Source organism: Anser cygnoides, chromosome 2 (genome assembly GCF_040182565.1).
Source record: "Anser cygnoides isolate HZ-2024a breed goose chromosome 2, Taihu_goose_T2T_genome, whole genome shotgun sequence".
Lineage (NCBI taxonomy): Eukaryota > Metazoa > Chordata > Aves > Anseriformes > Anatidae > Anser > Anser cygnoides.
Genome location: NC_089874.1, coordinates 124,611,717 through 124,625,498, shown reverse-complemented (window position 1 = coordinate 124,625,498; position 13,782 = coordinate 124,611,717). Strand labels below are relative to the sequence as shown.

At 40.7% G+C, this 13,782-nt stretch overlaps 1 protein-coding gene across 1 annotated transcript in view; it reads left to right on the top strand.

The window, feature by feature from the left end:
- The window catches only part of CA8 (carbonic anhydrase 8), a 51,237-nt gene that overhangs the window by 8,795 nt on the left and 28,660 nt on the right, over positions 1-13,782 (top strand). The window lies entirely within an intron of this gene.

Sequence of the window (13,782 nt, the reverse complement as noted above, 5' to 3'; positions counted from 1 at the left end):
TATGAAAAAAAAAATATGTTTTTATGGCTTCTGAAGTGAAGGGAAACATAGGGAAAATTATGCCTTCAAGGTGTCTCCTCCTCTTATTTATTCAAGTGGTGGCGTGACCAAAGGCATAATCTGAACATAAGGAAACAGTTGTTTTCAGGCTGCTGCTCTGAAATAGAACTGTAACTGAGAAAATAAAAACATTCCTTTCAGTGCTTGTATATGACAGGGAGCATAATTCTCTGTAATCCATCCTCTTTAAAATGTAGGATTATATTAGCTGTGAACCATGTGAAAGCTCTCAGTAGAAGAGGATTGGCAGAAAATCATTTAAAAAATGTTTCCAAGATCTGCAGGAAGATTAAAAACTGTATTATTTTCTGTCTTACAATTTTTGAGTAGAGCAGAAGAAAATTCAGTTGCCTGAAGGACCAGAATCAGTTTTGTGCAGGAAAAAAGATGCTCCTTTCTGTCGTATCATGAAGAGCAGACTAATTCATTCTGTAGTCTCTTTCAGAGTTACTGAAATACCTGCTGCAATGTGTTTATATATAATTCAAAAATGTATCCTACCCTCTGTCTGATGTAAGCCATTAAATTTTCCTGTGTTCACGAGAAATGGTGCCTGCCTATGGATCTCATCAGAGTTACAGTTTTAGGGCTTAGACTGCAACCATTATACTTCTTTACTCTCAAGTATTTACAGTCTTTGGCGCGAGGATTTCTCTGTGTCAAAGTTCTGAAATCAAATGCATACACACCATGCATCTCCTTCCTGGCATTTCTTGAGAGGAAGTGGTGTGCTTTCAACATGGAAGTTTATTCTTTGCCGACCTTAGATTTTTTTTGCAAGTTTATTTAATCTTGATATCTGTTTAATTCAGTTACTTACTGGCTTGTGTAGTGAATTATTTTGGTTAAAATAATTACTATAATTACTATATTTGTAATTGTAATAGGAGGCATATGCATCCCTGTCTTTCCCTCTTTACGTGAAAGCTTACAAACTGCAGTGGGATTGGGTAGGTTTGAATGACAAGCAGGATTTAATCCATAATATCAGCAGTTTCTAATATGTGAGCTCAGTCTCGAAACCTCTGAAAATTTGCTGATAGTTGTAGTGGGACTAAGACCCTAGTCATAAACCCTAAAACAAAATGTTTTAAACCAAGGAATAAATCCTGTTCCCTGAGCAGCACAAGACCTATGAATGAAGAATATCCTGCTTAGGCAGTCATGAGGAGGAAAAAAGGACAGATTTCAGAGTGGTTTACGTAGCTTCATGCTGAGGTTTGGAACACTGCTTAGAAATTTTCCAAGTTTTCTAGTGGAAAATTAGCTTGTTACTCAATAGCTTGGAAAAAAATCTAAATTTTGAAATTATTGCAGATGAGTACTCTGAACTGTGATTAAAACACTGCTTCTTATGGGAAAACGATGACGTTCATGTAATAGTTATGACAATGAATGTGATGCCTGTAACTGTGCCAAACAACATTATGTGAGACATAATATTTTGTTGTTTAAAGAAAAAAAAAGCAGAAATCTTGCAATGGCTTTGTGAAAAGTGGCAATATATGACTAAAATATATGACTAATATGACCTAACAAAACTGTTCTGGTGATAGAAGAGTTCAGTGCAGTTCAGCTCAGTTCAGTTGGGATGGACCTTCCGACATCACCAAGTCCAGCTGCCTGATCACTTCAGGGCTGCCCAAAAGTTAAAGCATATTATTGAGGGCATTCTCCAAACGTCTCTTGAACACTGACAGGCATGGGGCATCAAGCACCTCGCCGTGATGCCCGTTTCAGTGTCTGACAACCCTCATGGTAAAGAAATTGTCCGTAATGCCCTGTCTGAACCTCCCCCTGCACAGCTTTGTGCTGTTCCTGTGTATCCTGTCATTGCCTACTAGAGAGAAGAGACCGTCACCTCCCTGGGCTTCCTCTCCTCAGGAAGTTGTGCAGAGCTGTAGAGCTATATCCCTGACAGATTATGAGTAACAGACTAATTATAATTCAAATTAGACATGCCCATTGAATGTTACCTAATTTCTGAGGACAGAATTGTGGAAAAACACAGGAAAATCACGCCTATATATAAGCAGATGTTTTCAGTTTTGATTTCCAAATCTGCACTGATTTATAGAGAAACAGAATTTTTTACCCATTATGCAGATGCTTTTTAGAAGCATAATAATAATACTTACCATTACACAGCACTCCATGGGCAAAATTGGCCCTAGGACCAATTCCAGGGCTGTCAGTGAATTGTATTGTGTGATCCTAGCCCCATACGTGCAGGTGTTTAAGTATTTTTTTGTGTTTTTGTATATCCCATACACTCCGTGGTACCCTGGTTGATGTGACTATTGTTTGCTTTTTTTGTAGTGGTACAAAGCTGGGAGGTCTCCGTTCCCTCCCAGTATGCTAAACGAAAACTGACAAGAAGATAAAAACAAGATTACCATCATTGTAAAAGCACACATGGGCATCTTATGACTCTTGAGATTGCTGGTTGCTAAGCTCTTCCAGTATTATATTTTTATTGTGGTTGAGGGTTAATTTGACCTAAATAGGCACATGCAGCCTCTAAAGTATACTTTGTTTCTAGGTAATTTGTCAATATGAGCTTGGATTGGCCCTTGTTTTACTCAGTCACATGTAGTTGGAATTTACCAGGGAATACATCTATGCACTTCGAATTGTGAATTCATGAAAATAACAGGTGCAAAAACGGACTGATGTGCTGCTACAAACGCTTTTTAGCTTGGCTAGCATCCGAGAAGCACTCAGTTAAGCTCTGTGGAAGATCGTAATGATCAGGAAGATCAGATGTAGTAAATGTTATTTTTCCTTCTGTGTGAAATCTGCAATTTATTCATTGGTTGTGAAAGACACATAAGCTGCCAGACACCAGGTCAAAGAAGAGTGGCATTAACAGTCTGTACTAAAGCTTCTTTATTCTTTTGTTTCTCTTTTAGGAGTTGTCTTACTTGCAGCCAGTTGTGTGTGGTGGCTTCACTGCTCACACACATCTAAAACTTTTGAAGGGGCAGGTGCAATAGGCTGTGATTTTTAACCTGTACCAGGATGGAGAATTTCAGTACTGTTTCAAGAAATAAATGGTCTGGACTACAAATGACTGAGCAAAATAGGAAGAACTCTTCTAAGGAGACATGTCGCAGGTGGATGGAATTTAGTGAAGGAAGTGAGAATGAGAAGAAAGTGAGAAGTGTATCAAGCTTGGTGGCACTGCATCCTCACTGAGGGAGGCAAGGAGCTTTGAAGGCAAAATAGCTCTTAGCAATCCCTGTCTGTGGTGGAGACAGTACAGCCTCTGAGACTTTGTTAAAATATGTGAAACTTTTCTACTCCTTGAGCTGAAATACTGCTTTGCCTTCTCCTTATTTTGCTTTCTCACAGAACTGTCTTGGTCACAGTGCTTGTACTTATGGATATAGAGACTGCTGCTGTGACATCCCTTACTGCAAACCCCATTCCCAACATTAAAAGATAGGTACTTACGTTTTCACTCTGCCGCGGGAGAAGAGCTTGTGTAGTCACTTAAAAGGTGGGACTTCTGAAATGAATTTAAGCCCAAGCTTGAGCACACAAGTCTTTGCTCTTTTTCTTGGCTGTCTGCCCTTGACTTGTTTTGCCTCGGTTCAACATCATTTTCAAGTTTCTACCATGATCATTGCTGACACTCTGCTTTACATCTTGCCTCAATTTCCTGGTGCCTTAGCACTTTGCCCTGACTCCTGTGCCTAACTGTTTTTCTGTCTAAGATCTGTCATTTGTGGAAGAAGCTGGGAAAGGAGATTCCTCATTTCCTCCCTTTCTATGCTGCATGCTGATGTCAGGACCAGTTCCTAGGTTGGCCCCAGTATGAGTGAATACTCTAAGAGAGAGACAATAGCTTTCTGATACAGACTTAACCACCCCCCTCCTTTTTTTTTTTGTTGTTGTTATTTGTGTTAATGGTACACACATGGCTCTCAAGAGGTAAAGGATAAAACTTGAAGATCATCTAAGAGCTGAAGAGCTTTGAAGGCTTCCACAAGTATTTACTGTCATGCCTGAGTGCTTCACAAGCACAAAGAATGCAATACTTGAAACATTGATGCGAGGGAGGCAAGTTCCGCTCTTGCCAATGAACTGGTAGAAAACAAGTTCAGAGGGATTAAATTATTTGGCCTTGGTCACGCATGTCTTTTTCAGGACTGACAGAGAACTGACTCATAATTCCTAGATCATCGAATTCTAGAGAGGCTTTGAGACACTGCAGTACCAAAATAGCTAATTTAGGTTATAAATCCCAGTTCAGCAATTAAACCACAGGGGTATCTGATGCCTTGCTATGTGGACCACACTGTTGCCAATGAGACAGCCTCGCTGCTTATTCCTGCCTTCTAAGGTGGCAGCACTAAGCCACGTAATGAACCAGAGTGAGGCACAATTAAAGCTTGACAAAATTATGGGAGTCTGTGCAACTAGGGGACTGGAGAGAAGTATAATACCATTATGCAATGTGCAAATGTACAGTTCAAGAGGAAACTTGGATATGCATAACAAGGGTTATTATTCCAATGAAAACGTAGCTGATGCTATGGAAAAAAAAACCAACCGACTCAGTTTCCAAGAGGAGCGTAGTATGGATGAGCAACTGCTCACTGGAAAACAGCCAGGCTTACAATTTAAAATGATAATATGCAGCCACAGATTCTCATCTCTTCAGAGAGACCCTTAGCTTTGAAACACACAGAACCACAGGATTCAAATCAGTTATTAATAAAACTTGGTAAATTAGGAGAGAAGGAGTATTTTTTTTTAATTTATTCTGCCTTCAATACAGAATCTATTGTTGAAAATTAAATCAGTGATTTAAATCCTTCCACATACAAACAGTCTGGTTTTAAATCCAGGACAACAGATTGCAGCCAACACTTTGTGGAATTGGGCATGCCTATATTAAATGCCTAGTCATATAACTAACACTTCCAGAAGTAACCACTTAACCTCTGCCACTTTGTGTTTTCTGTGTGGTTGGCATTGCTTGCCTGTAATATCATCAACTATTCATCAAGGTCCAGTCCCTTTCTACCAAGCTTCGCACTTTCCAGCTATGGAGATGTAAAAGCACATGCAGACACACATGTACACCCACGCAGGTTGGCAGCAACCCAGTCTAACAGCAGGATGGAGGGTCTTTGTGCTAAAATCCTTGTTTTTTCCTTCCTGGCCTTCAGGGGAAGGAAGAAGAAAGGCTTGAATGTGTATTTGCTCCTGTTAGCACAGGTAAGGGCAGAGCTGGGGCACCTCAGCCTACATGTTTGCTGCGGCCAGATGTGGTATCAGGGAACAATGACCTTCTCTGGTGCTCCTTGCTTCACACATCGAGCAGAAACTTGGCACAGTGAAGAACTTGACCTATGAATCTGACTGTGAGAACTATGTAGCTTTTCATTTACTTACTGGTTGGGTTCAAACTTAAAGTCAGCAATATAGAATCAAGGGTGTTCTGCCGTTTTCATTCCTTTTCTTAGCCGGTATAATTTTCCTGAGGTTGGAAAAATGTTCATTTTTTGATTAATTCCTGTTTTCTTTTAATTTCCTCTGCATGCCAATAGAAATAAGCCGTGCTTGTGCTTTCAAGCAGGAAGAAAAAATAAATACAAATTATAGCACCCTCAGTTTCCCCTATGCCCTTCGATGCTTTGCCAGTGGTTTTCCTAAAAAACAGACAAGCTAATGCCACATTTCAGTAGCCTCTGTGAGCCGTTGAGGAGATCCTTTGGCCTTCTGTTCAAGGCCTAGACAAAAGGGGCCTAGGTGGGGTTTGCAAAGCTTTCTGGGGATTGGTCCCCTCCTTGTGCTGCTTCCTTTTTCCTAACCTTGGAAATAGAGCCTCTCTGTGACAAGTTGGCACATCCTTAGTTTGAAGAGATTTGACCCATTTTTTGCCTTTTTAATAAGGTTAAATATTTTTTTTTCCCTTAGCCTTTTAGCTTCTTTTGCCAGAGCAGAAAGAAGAACACTCAGATGGATTTTTGTTGTTGCTGCCATTACTTTTCTTTTTAGCTTACTTTTCATTGCTGTGGTCTTTTGAATCTCTCCATATACATGTGTACTTCCTGCTGTTAATTCTGTTGTTTCAGTTGTCCAGCAATTGTTTTCCTTACATGAAATGAGGCTACTGCATGTTATTGGACTCTTCAAAGGGAACACAGAAGCCTGGTTAATGTTAGATGTTGCAGTGTTTTTATTATTCTTTTTCAGTACGGTTCACCAATGTGGTAGATATTTCTGTATCACAAGGGATTTGCCACAGTGACTGCTAGGGCATTTCCTGAGATGCTACAAACAATCCTACGCTCCCATTATGCTTTGTCTTTCCAGTGGCATGCCTGAAGGTATGCTGCACAATTGCCTAGACTACTTTTGCAATCTATTTTTGTAGTCTAGGTAATTGTTACTGGGCTGGCTTTTTGGAAAGAGAATAGATTTTGGAAGGTCTTTGCAACCCTTCCTTATACAATCTAACTAAAATATTTTTTTTTACAGCAACATTACAGTTCAACCCTCTTTCAAAGGTGTCCATGGAGAGAAAAGCACAGTCAGCAAGGGTTCTTCTGGACTAGCTTATGTCCCAACTGAGCATTTATTCTGAATGTTTTAGCTATGAACTTTGCTTTTGGCCTGAGACACTTTGTATCTCACACTATGACTGCAAGGTTGTCTAAACACAATCTCCAGCATACCTTGTACTCTTCTCCAAGCCTAATTGTTGCTTCCACCTAATTTGTCTGATTTTAAATTACAGACTTCTTTGTTCAGGGGATGTCATCTTGTTCTGTACATACCCAGAACCTCACAGTTAAGTGACAGACTAGACCTAGACCTTTAGATTTTCAATAAATTGTAACAAGCAGAAGTTGGACAGAAGTTTAGCTTTTCCTTCTCCTACATTATATTATTCAGGAGGATTTTTACTTAACAGTGTTGTCATCTGTGTTTCTTGGCACTGCTTCCAGCCTGCCTTTCTTCCTTAGCACTGACCTCAGCATTGCTTTCAAAGATAGGCACAGAGTTCCCTTTATGTCTTTGTTATGACAATAATCTATGTATGAAATGATAAAGATGATTTAATTCCTACTGAAATTCAGTGGCATTTTGGCACCTATCCATGACAGAAGCCTTGAAAAATTCAAGTCTACAAGCATAAACCAAGTACACTGATTAATATCCTAACTCCCTTGGCTACTTCCTCCTCCTTTTCTTCTTGCTTTTGCCCAGAGTTTGTAATACAGTCATTTGTTTTTATTTGCATTTGCTTTTTTAAAGGACCATATTTACCTTGACGGAACTGTAATGTTTAACCATGCAGGCTTTATACTTCATGGGGTTTTGCTTCTTTTTTTTGTGGTACAGAGTATATAAATGTACTCCTGCTTTTTCTGATATTTTCAAACAGCTTCTGTATCAATTCCATTAACTTTAATTTCCTAAACCTCTCCTTCAGGCTGTTAATAACTAACTTTCTACTTTTTTTAATCACTTTTCTTGAAGCTGTGTGCCCTGGTCATATCCTTGGTTCGGTCCCCTTGTGAGGATTAGGAACTTAATTACTGTGTGTTACGGTCACTGCCAGCAGCTTAGTCAATTGCTTCCTGAAACAATTCAGTGCCAAGTCAAGTATCAACTCATAAATTCTTATGCACATGTATAATAGCAAGACACATTTTTTCCACATTTTGTCTTTATGTGATATAGTTTATGCATTTTTTTTTAAATTATGCGTAATTAAAGTATGTCTAGTCTGTGTTGCTATCCATTATTACTAGCTAAAATCCTCAGCTTCATTTCATCCTTCTCAGACCAGGAAAAAGACTTTATATTGGCCCTGGCTAGGTATCCAGAGTTTCCCATTCGTACTGTTCCCTCCTCAGTTTTTATGGCACGTTGTGAGTGGAACGGGAGTGTAGTGATCTTTAATAAACCTGCGTGAGTCCAGGAGAACAATTGTTAAGCTCTACAGTAGTTATCAGAGCAGCTGCTTTCTTACCAACTGCATGAAATTTAACAGGAACAAGTGCCAGATTCTGCACCTGAGATGGGGCAACCCCAGCTATATGTGCAGACTGGCGGATGAGAGGCTGGAGAGCAGCTCTACAGAAAGGGACCTGGGGGGTTCTGGTCAATACCAAGTTGAACGTGAGCCAGCAGTGTGCCCTGGCAGCCAAAAGGGCCAGGTGTACCATGGGGTACATCAGGCACAGCACTGCTAGCCTGTCAAGGGAAGGGATTGTCCCACTCTGCTCTGTGGTGGTGCGGCCTCACCTTGAGTACTGTGTGCAGTTTGGGGCACCACAGCATAAGAAAAGACATAAAACTATTGGAGAATGTCTAAAGAAGAGCTACAGAGATGGTGAAAGGTCTAGAGGGGAAGACGTATGAGGAGCGTCTGAGGCCCCTTGGTATGTTCAGCCCCGAGCAGAGGAGGCTGAGGGGAGGCCTCATGGCGGCCTGCAGCTCCCTCACGGGGGAGCGGAGGGGCAGGCGCTGAGCTCTGCTCTCTGGGGACAGCGACAGGACCCGAGGGAACGGCATGGAGCTGGGACAGGGGAGGGTCAGGCTGGGTGTTAGGGAAAGGTTCTGCACCCAGAGGGTGGTCGGGCACTGGGACAGGCTCCTCAGGGAAGTGGTCACAGCACCGAGCCTGTCAGCCTGTTTGGACAACGCTCTCAGATATACGGTTTGATTTTCAGGTAGTTCTATGTGGAGCCAGGAGTTGGGCTCGATGATATAGAGCAAAGAGGCTTTAAACTAAAAGAGGGTAGATTTAGATTAGATACAAGAAGGAAATTCTTCACTCAGAGGGTGGTGAGGCACTGGCACAGGTTGCCCAGAGAAGCAGTGGATGCCCCATCCCTGGAGGTGTTCAAGGCCAGGCTGGATGGGGCTTTGGGCAACCTGATCTAGTGGGAGGTGTCCCTGCCCATGGCAGGGGGGTTGTAACTAGGTTAAGGTCATTTAAGGTCTTTAAGGTCATTTAAGGTCTTTAAGGTCATTTCCAACCCAAACCATTCTATAATTTTGTGATCTTTATGGGTTCCTTCCAACTAGGGATAGCCTATGATTCTATGAGCTCTAAAGCTGCTTTAATTTACCTTAATAATATAGATTAATCCCTGAGGTGGCATTTACATGGATTCAAAACAATGTTTCAGTGCCACTGTCTGTCTCAGTAGTGACAGATATATGACAAAAAGACATGTGGTTACAGTTCCCAGACTAACATGTTTTAGATGCAACTCACAATTTAAAATGTGGTGATGCACTACTCACCTATTAGTCTTTTAAAGAACACCCCATATGAATTGAAATAAGGATCAAGAAGATAGGAGAGCAATAATGTATCTCGAACCTTCAGATGCATTCTTGACCTGTAATATTACTGGACTAAGCAGACTTTTCTGGAGCTTGTAGTTGCTAGTTGCACAGCTAACCAGAAATACCTTTATAACCTAGTTCTGACCAGGGAACAAAGCTTTCCAACAGATTCATTTACACTTGACACAGCATGCACTGAAGAAAGAAGCTTTTGGAGTACCTAGCTCCTTAGTGAAGAGCAAGAGTGTATGGATTGGAAAAAAAGTACAGTGAGTGATTGCAAAAGCAACATGCATTCAAGTAAGTCTAGTGATGATAGTGTCGTAGTCTGATGTTTTAATAGTTTAACACACAGATCTGAAGCAGGATTATTTTAAAATCATAGTCTTCTGTTGTGTATAGAGCACAAACAGGAGCCTGTTGAACAGAGTGATCCCCCATGTCACAAAACCTTAAAAAATTGGCTATGGTTGCTGAGGCTGGACCTACACCCAGGTTATGTACATATTTTATCTTGCCTCCTGTTGCCCCAGCTGCCAGTGGTTTTATCAGGTGTAAGTCTGCTGTAGGACCTGCTTCTGATGCCATTGAGGTTCAGAGGACTTTGCTATTGGCACCTGTACCTTGATTCCAAGGAAGTGTGGGTTTGTTATTTCTGTCCAAACTGCCTAGCTTAGCTGATAAAAACATTCCACATTGAACAGTGTTTTAAAGGGATCCCAATAACAAATTGGGGCTCCAGTAGTTTAGCAGGAAGTATTCATAAAGAAAGCAGCAATATTATATGAACTACTTCTTAGGGTAGCAACTCATTGTGCAGATTTATAGCAAATTTCTAGCATTAAGATTATATAAGAGAGCAGAAACATTTGAGCACAGGGTCCTCCTTCTTCCTCGACTGTTAATCAGATGATATGTCATAACAAAAGATTAGCTGTGATGTATTTCAGAGAGTATTTTCCTATAATGCACTAGCCTGTCTCACATTGCCCTGGTCTGCCACTTGGATAACAGAGACCCACTAGCATGTTGCAGTGGGGGATAGACACAATAGTGACTTTCTGACATTGCAGGAGTTAAGTAAGCTCAGGTGAAAGTAAACTTAGGTGAAACTTAGACATTCACTAGGTGATATTCACTGACAGGATCTGAGAAAGAGCCATCATCTGGGAGTCATTCAAGAGTCATTGTTCTGGCAGTTGTGGCCACTTCGTGCCTGGCTTCCTGACCAAAGAGAAGATGGGCCGGGCTCTTTTGAGCAGCGTGAAAGGGCAAGAGAGGTTAGGTTGCAGCAAGAGAGATGCTGATTAGGTACAAGGAGAAACATTTCTTCACCATGAGGGAGATGAAATACAGAACAGGCTACCCAGAGAGGTTGGAGGATCTCCCTCCCTGGAGATACGCAAAACTTGGTCAGGCAAGGCCTTGAGCAATCTGATCCAACTTTGAATTAGTGGGTGACTTTGAATTTGTTGCTGCTTTGCATGGGGAAAGGCGAGTTGCATTGGTTGGCCTTCAGAGGCCCCTTCCAACCTAAATTATCCTGTGAGTCTATGTTTTAAGTGTGAACTAGAAATAGCGTAAGGCCAGCAACAGAGCTTAGAAGATCATTTTTTGTAGCACCCTGCAAAGATCTGTAGAGCAGCCAGCATCATAGACAGAGGAAAAATGTACATGTTCTTGTAACACTTTTTTTTTATTGAAACTGGCTTCCAGAACTAATACTAGGTCATACAGAGTGAAATCTAGTTCTTGCCAGAATCTGTCATCCCAGTGACTGATACTGTGTAAAACTCTACCATCCCAGGCCTTTTCTTTTCAGCTTGGTATAAAAGATGTTTATGTGGTATGGAAAGGAACCGATTAGAGTGTAGGCTTTTCATTTGTTTATTGATTTTAAAGCCAGAATCTCAGGTCCTTATTAAGTTTTGAAGCAGTCTTGATTTGAGACAGGCCTCTAGTTAATGTCAGTGTATGTTTTTCCTGAGCAAGGACATCAGGACTATGATCAAAAGTCTTTTAGTTGAGTGAAGACTGGGTAAAAACTGAGAGGATTCTCAGGATTTGTTGCATACAGAATAACCGTTCTGTAGGGTTCACTCTGCTGCCTGCAATAATTTCTTAATATTTCCCATGAAGGAGAGTCTCTCCAGCTGTTGACAGAGTAAATCAACTCTATCAGCACTTTATCATTTGCCTTTGTGAGTTTTCAGTTCATCCTATTCCAAGGAAGTCACCACTACAATTCTTTGATATACAGCTGGAATGTTAAACGTCTCCAAAGTACTTTTTTTTTCATCCTATTATTATTATTATTACTACTATCATAATTATTATTATTATGCTAAAGAGTTTCTCACAATCTTTTAATATTTCTGCAAAAATATGCACTGTCTGGCGCTCCAAGCCAGCCCTGACAATCAGCAGCATAGCTGACTCATTCTGGTTGTATAGAAACATCGTAACTGCTGAGCATCAACACATTAGCTAACAACTTGAACAGAATCTCTCCTGCTGCAGCTTGTTTGCACTCGGAATGAACCACACTACAGTGAGCTGCCAATACATTGCGTTGATTATTTAAAAAAACCCTTATGGTTTGTTTTCATCAGAGGCTGGCACCCCTTGTGAGTATGCACTCTCAAACCAACGTCCCAAATCAATACGGCCTTCTCAAATCAATGTAAAACTGAAAGCTACCAAAGTACAGACCATTGACCTAGTAAGTCTGCCTGGCTGTTAGCTACTGGTAACGTACAGCTGCATGGCTGTGAAGTTGTCAGTGTACAGAGGTGTTACATGGGTAGTTTCAAGAGTTGTAAAAGCACTGGGGTATTTCCCCTGTGCACATCTGATTTCCATTAATATTAACAGGAGTTACAGGCCATGTTGGTTGTGGACTGTCCTTTTTAGAGTTCAAATTTTTGTAATGTTCATAGATTTTTAGCCGTTTATTTTTTTCTGTTATCTGAGATTTTCATCTAATTGCAAATTACAAAAAAAAAAAAAAGTGAACAGAAGGCTGAACAATTCAGAAAACCTCATGAATGCATAGGATAAACAACAATTTGAAAGGAACACTTTGCTAAGCAAACTTAGGTCTTACTAATTCCTTGGTAATATTTCCCTTTCTGTATCTCTTGTTCATTTACTTATCCAGACCCCATATGAGCTACATTTTTCCTCTTCTGCAGAAGAATTCATTTGATTTGGCTTCCATGTATTTAGACAAATGTTGACATCTATTTATTTAAATGCACATGCACAGGCTTATCAGAGGGCAAAAGATGTGAGGCCTTGTGACCTGTTGTTAGGATGTGTTATGGTATTATTAGGTCTCATTAGGTTACCTGTCTAATTTCAGCCTGTAAATCCCTAATGACAGAACCTTTTCTGTGAAGAGCTGTTCCAAGTATCTCCTAGATTCCGAAGATGGGAACGTAATGGATACCCTGCTGGGTCAGACCAGCGGTCCATCCCGTATTCTGTCTCTAGCAGTGGCAATAAGAGATGCTGCCTGAGGAGAGCACACGAGCCTGACCTCTTTCTGTATTGTACTCCTCGGTCATCTGCGGTGGTTGGGCTAGGAGTGCTAGAGGCTACCATTCTATCTGTTCCCTTTAGTATCTGTTTTTAGAAGATTTGTCTGTAACTTGTCAAACCCATTTATATTATGGTACGATATGGCTCCGCAAGTGTTTATGGCAACAGGTTTACAATCTACTGTGTAAAAAGTAGATGACTAATCTACTGTAATAATCGCTACCTCTAAGGCAGTCGCAGAGTAGCATTTTTAACACAGACCAGAAGTTTGTTTTACATTGGTCTGCAGAAACGTGGTACAAAATATTGATTCTTGTTCCAAGGAGTCAAATATTTATTTAAATATTGAGCATTTAAATATTCCACATTCTTGAGTGGAACCTCCAAATTACAGGAGCCTTTGAGCCAGAAAGTGATGAATGTCCATTTCAGTACCTTTAGTAATGTTGATTCCTAAACCTGAACCTAGGCAAGGGTACATCAGCTTTATGCAGAACCATTTTTTGTCTTTGTGTTATTTTCTTTTTGTCGTAGACCATCCTGACCTCCGTTAAGTTGGTGGAAAGGAAGGAGGCCCTAAGAGTATGCAGAGAATCTTCTTTCCCCAAGTAAATAGCAAGGCCTAGAGATATGCTTGAAATGGGTGGCTAATATTTACTTATAAACTAATATTTACTAATATTTAGCTAATATTAATAACTTACTCTTCCCATGTTGCCGGGAGATGTGGGAAGAGGTGCTGGCCGGTGGGTATGTGCTTTGTAAAGCAGTTCCATCCGCAGGGTGTTTGGCACCATGTAGCTCCTTTCATGCAGCAGCTACGTGTATTTTACAGCACGGCCTCCTGGCAGGCTG